This window comes from Chiloscyllium plagiosum, unplaced genomic scaffold (genome assembly GCF_037043375.1).
Source record: "Chiloscyllium plagiosum isolate Xiang-an unplaced genomic scaffold, Cpla_swu_hap1 HiC_scaffold_37, whole genome shotgun sequence".
NCBI lineage: Eukaryota > Metazoa > Chordata > Chondrichthyes > Orectolobiformes > Hemiscylliidae > Chiloscyllium > Chiloscyllium plagiosum.
The window spans coordinates 83,358,683-83,364,892 of NW_028270175.1; positions in this window are offsets into that span (position 1 = coordinate 83,358,683).

Sequence of the window (6,210 nt, forward strand, 5' to 3'; positions counted from 1 at the left end):
ATCTGTGAATGAGTGCCATGCCACTAGCTATCCTTAGTAGCCACACACACAAATGGCAAGCAACATGAATTCGACTGGGACAACACTACTATGATAAGACAAGCCAAAGAGAGAACAGCCAGGGAATTCCCAGAAGCATGACACTCATCCACAGATTCAATAATTAAGCACAGCGATCTGGACTCAATATATCGACCACTGCAACGGAGAGCTGGAACTGACAGCCGGAAGCGGCAGATTCAAACCACTACAAATTCCGGAGGAAAGATCACAGAAGCGCTTCACATGAGGCCCCCAAGCACTGAGGATGTCACCGAGACAGGGGACGAAACGTCTGCAACACAAATTCCCAGCTCGGCGAACAGAACCACAACAAGTATCTTGACAGTAGACTTGTTCCTGGCACGAATATGCTGACGGCAGCACTGAAATAATGTCCAGGACAGAAAAAAGCCTGAAGGTGAAAGAGCGTTCACATATCACCCCAATCATTAACTGCTGCATTTCCTAAGTGAGTGACAAGGATAAGTTGGTAAATACCTTGAACTCACAAGCTGTGAGTGGAACGCTGCCGAGTGGCTACACGACTGTATGTATGGTGCATTTATCTCCATTGTGTTATTGATTTCTTTTTAATATGAATACCATGCACACTCAAACAATGACTTATATCTTCATCTCTGTGCACAACCAGCCAGTTAATAAAAAAACTCATTTTCGACAATGCTATTTATTTCGTCGTTTCCTCTAACCCAGCAACAATTACATGAGTGAGAATTACATTTGAGGCTCGAGAAAAGTGGGATTCTGTATGGAAATGTGTGGAAGAGGCTGATATTCTCGAACAGTGTAATGTTGAAAAGGAAGATATGCTGGACATTTTGAAAAGCATGAGAATGGATAAATCCCGTGGGCCAGAGTGGTTACACTCTTGTTTCGAGGGAAAGTGAGGGAAGACATTGTTTTTTCGGCCATGATCTTTACTATCCACTGGAGTCGCAACAGATGATTGACTGTGGCAATAGACACCTTCAAGAAAGGAATAGGGATACCGCTGTGAATTACAAACAAGTCAGTGTTATGCCTTTTGTGGGCACAAGATTAGAGAGGAATCTGAGAGGAAGGATTTATGACTGTTCGTAAAAGCTTGGTTGGTGTAGAAATAGTCCGAATGGCTTTTGATTCGAAAGGTTTCACATTGGAAAGGCACTGCAGGTCAGGCCGCATCCGAGGAGCAGGGAAATCGACATTTCAGACATAGGCTGGTCATCAAGATTGTGACAGGGAAGGGTGATGAGAGAGATGTCGGTCGGAGTGGGTGTTAATGTGAAGGTTGCTGGGAAGAAAATAGGTAGTTGCAGCAGGGAGTTGATCGTGATACATCGGAGCAGAAGGTGGAACGCATAGACGAGAAGGAACATGGGCAGGTAAAACATTGATGAGGACATGGCAAATTCTGCGTTGATGCCATGTCTTTGGATGTTGCAAGGTGGATGTTGAGGAATTCTTCCTCCAGGCAACGTATGGCAAACATTTGGAGAAGATGGACGTCCAGAACTTGAATGTGCTTTACGGTGTGGGAGTGGGAGATGAAGTGGTCGACTGCAGATCACTGGGGTTGTTTGTTGCTTGTTTTCCAAGATGATACCTAAAGCATTCCGTCAGTTCGAGAATATCAGCCTCATTCACTCCCCTCCATACAGAATCGCGCTTTTCACGAGCCTCAAATGTAGTACTCCCAAAGGACAAGCCACCATATCGCGATCAATGGACACAGCAGATGAGATATTTGGGTGTGCAAGAAAATGTCTGCTGACTGTGAAAGGATATAGGGACTTGGAAAGAGGTGATGGCGTGGTGTGGGCACAGGTTTTCTATCTCTTGCAGCCGGAAGGGAAATTAACTAGAGTGGAGTGTGGCATTTTGGGGACCGTGGACCAAACGAGAGAGTCGCAGAACGAATGGTCTGTGTGGAATGCTGAGAGTGGGGATGGAAATATATCGCTGTTGGTGGGGTCTGACAGTCGGTGTGGAAATGGCAGAGGAGAACACTTTTTATTGGTAAATTGGGGAGATGGAAAGTGAGGACAATGGGCGGTTTTCTATTGCGTTTAGAGGGTTGGGTTCATGGGTGAGGTAGGGAAGTCTGGAGGGTACTGTTGCCCCCGTAGAAAGTGGAAGTTGTTCTCCTTGAAATAGGAGGCCATTTGAGATGTTCGGGCACGGAAGTGCTCCATCTGGGAGCAAACGCGGTCAGGGCAGAGGAATTGGGATTAAGGCATAGCATTTTCACAGGAGGGGGTGTGGGATGATGAGCAGTTCAAGTAGATGTGGGAGTGGGTAGGATTGAAGTTGATCTCCATTTTGCTGGAAATGGAAATTGAAATGTCCAGGAAAGGGAGAGACGTGGCTGTGAAGGTAAGGATGAACTGGAGGTCAGGGCTGTGAAGTTGATGATGTGTTAAAGTCTCCTCATGAAGCAGAAGCAGGCCCCCACGAAGTCACCAATACAGTGGGGGAGGAAAATTTGGGGATTGGTGAAACGTTAACTACTGAAGATGTATTGTTCCACATATCTGCTGAACACGCAGGCATGGCAGGGTAACACATTGGAGCTCATGTCTCCTCTTTTGATCTGAACAAAACGGCAGGATTCGAAGAAGACGTTGCTGAGGGTGAAGACAAGTTCTGCCACTTGAATGAGTGTGCCGTTGGTGGGGGACTGGAAAGGGTTGGTGGGAGATGAAGAAACTGATGGCTTGCATGATTTCACCATGATGGATGGATCTGTGTAGGGAACGGTTGTCCGTGGTGAAGATGAGGCAATGAACACTGCGAAAAGGAAAGTCATGGAGGAGGGCGAGGGTTTGGGTGGTGACGCGGAGTTATAAGACCAAGCGGCTATGGATGCTGTCAAGATATGAGAAAATAGGTTCGGTGGGGCAAGAGCAGACACGGACGCTGCATCAACTGGAGCAGTCACGTTTGTGAGTTTTGGGCAAGAGGTAGAACCATCTGGTGTGGGATTTCGGGACAATGAGGTGGGAGGCTGTGGATGGGACATCCCTTGAAATGATAAGGTTAGAACTGTCTGCAAGATCATAGTTTGGTGATAGAGGTTGAGGTCGTGCTCTGGAGAGCAGTCCGAGGAGGATTTCATGGGAATGCATCTGACATCAGCGGTGTAGAGGTCTGACCACCATACTATCACTGTGCTCTTCTTTGTCCCTTGGTTTGATGGTTAATTTGGGTTTGCAGCGGAAGGGGTTAAGGATTGCGCATAGTGAGTATGAGAGGTTGGAGTGTGTGAAAGGAGTAGACAGGTTGAGGAGCTCAATTTAATGTCGGCAGTCGGAGATGAAGTGGGCGTGGCGGCTAACACACCAGCATAGGGTGTTCAGTGGATGGAGTGTATTGGAGGCAGGAGAATGGATCCTCCGAAGGTGTGTGGGAGTCTTGATGGTCAAAGTAAGCACAGAGACAGAGACAGCAGAAGAAAAAAATTATGCTGGAACAAGTGTGGAATACGTTGACTCTGGACCATGGTGCAAGAAGATCCGACTTCCACTGAGGACTGAACGAACACTCTCAGTAAGGTGGAGATCTGGGGATGATAAAGAAAAAGTCGACAAAGCGGCAGTTAAGCTGCTAGTAGCGTGATGCAGTTGGGAATGGGACGGAGACTGCCTCAGGAGCGGTCGTGGTCATGGTATCATTTGAGCTGTCATCAAAGGATGTGCTGTTAACGGTAGTGATCGTGGACAGAAGTTGCATTCCCGGCGACGGACTGGATCTTACGTTGTCTTTGGTGGTGGCTGTGGTGATTGTCTTCAGTGGTAGTGGGAATATCTCGGTCGGCAGCAATCAATTAGGCGGAAATGGCGTTATGGGTAGCCTTGGTGGTGTCTTCAGCTTTAGGCGGTGGGCCAACCCGCCTAAAATAATATATATCGCATTCCTACAGTGTGATTGAATTTAGGTCACAGAACTCCCTCCTGATTGGAACTGTGGCTGCTCCAACAGCACATAAAAAGCAACAGTTCAATGAGGCAGCTTGCAACCACCTTATTACGGAGCTATTCAGGAGAGGCAACTAATCCTCTCCAGCCCAGAAGAATAACAGATTGCACCCACAAACAAGTACCTGACAGTACAATGTAAACTTGAGACTCGTATATGTTTTGACAATTGTCTGATAAGCGAGCTTTTCAACTGAATTTGGTGTCATTTAACTGTATTCTCCCATTTTCTGAACTTTTCTTTTAACGATTACACCGGATTTCTCAATCCCTTTATCAGTTCAATATCTTCCGCCTCTTCCAGGTCTCGAGCAGTAACACGCTTCCCACCCCGCTCGCAGAGCTCTCACGTTCTCATCTGAATTCATACGTATCTGGTCCTGCCCCAGATCCACTCTTCTGCGAACCATGTCCCCAATCCCATTCTTACACTTCTATTCCAAAACGTTCCCCATCCTGTCCTGCATACCCTTGTCCTTGTCAAGTCTGCAGCGTTGTCCGGTGTTGAAGACTTGTCCACCTTCCTTCCTCATTATTACAGTAGCCTCCTGGTGTGTGATTTTTAATTTTGTACAAGCCTGTCCAACAGCAGCACCTCCAAAGTATGGCTACCTCAAGTATAGGATGAGTCCACGCTGAACACCAGTGAACACCGGAAGGCTGAGTAAGCGAGTTAATATATTGGAGTGGTTGCTTTACCCGAAGCACTATTTATGTAGTGGTTCCCGCCCATCGTCCTCCTTTCACAGATACTAAGCTCTCTGTGCGCCAAATTGGAATAGGTTACTAGTCTATAATTTTCAGTCGTATCTTTGGGAATACAGGAGAGTGGGAATGGTTGTTGGGGCAGTTGATTGCTCCTTCTGTAGAATGGGAGAGGTAAGGATCGCCACTGGTGTCCCCTTTGACTTCAACGGCGGGACGTGCACCCAACACCAGCTTCTTGGAATCTGCTTGAGGCAACTGGTGCTGGAGCTAGATGACGTTTTGATCATTCGGGAGGCTGAGGGGGGAATTGAGATGAGTTACAGGGAGCTTTCACACCTCCGGAACAGGAAAAAGGTACATAGATTACAGTCAGGGGACGGAAAAGGAAAAGGCAGGCGATGCAGGAATCCCCTGTGGACTTCCCCCTCAGAAACAAGTATACCATTTTGTACGCATTTGAGAAGACGATTGACCAGGGGTACCGTGCAGCTCAGGTCTCTGGCAGGCAAGCTGTCTCTGCTGCTCGGAAAAGCAGGGTGAGAGAAAGAGACCATTGCTATCTTGGAGTACATAATGTGGGGGACAGATCGGAGATTATGTCGGAACGAGAGTGACTCACATTTTGTGTGATGCCTCCCAGGTCCCAGTGTTTGTGATGTCTCGGATCATCTTTTCAGGACTTTAAGGGGAAGGGGAAAGAAGCCCCATGCTTTGTTCTACACAGACACTGACAAAGTAGGTAGGGAATGTGCAGGGGATATAAGACAAGATTTTAACGAAGTTCGCGTGGAAGCTTGGAGCGGGAACAAACTTAGTTTTTATCTCTACTTTGGTACCCATGCCAAGTGCGAGGTAGGCGCGGGATAGAGTGATCCGTTGAGCACGTGGCGACAGGGATGCTGCAGGACGGAAGGTTTTGTATACCTGGATAACTGGAGCTCAACCTGGGCTCAGTGGGACCTCTACAAACGCGATGCACTACATCTGAACAGGAATGGTACCAATAACCTCTTGGGGGAAATAGCAAATACTCTTCTGAACAGTTTACGCGAATGCAGCAGGAGGATGGGAATTTGAATTGCAGATCCAGTGCCAAAGAGGTTAGAAGTAGTAAGGTCATAAATATGTTTTTAAGGTGGCTGGAGTGTACCAGCAAGGAGGAAGATGGATTGAGGAATGTATACTTCAATGCCTGGAGCATTTGGAAACAAGTGGGCGAACCTGCAGCATCGGATGAGACGTGGTATATCGAAATTCTGCCGTTTCGGAACTTGGATAACCCCAGGTTCAGGAGCGGTTGTTGGAGGGTCAGGGGTGTACATGTTTAAGGAGGTGCAGAGAAGGTGATATTGGAAGTTGAGCTTCGGCATTGTTAGTCAAGAAGAGTATTACTGCGGTAATATAGTCTGAGATTAGAAACAGGAAAGGAAAGGTGAAACTGTTTCGAGTTTACTATAGGGTTTTAAAAAGTTATAGAGATTTA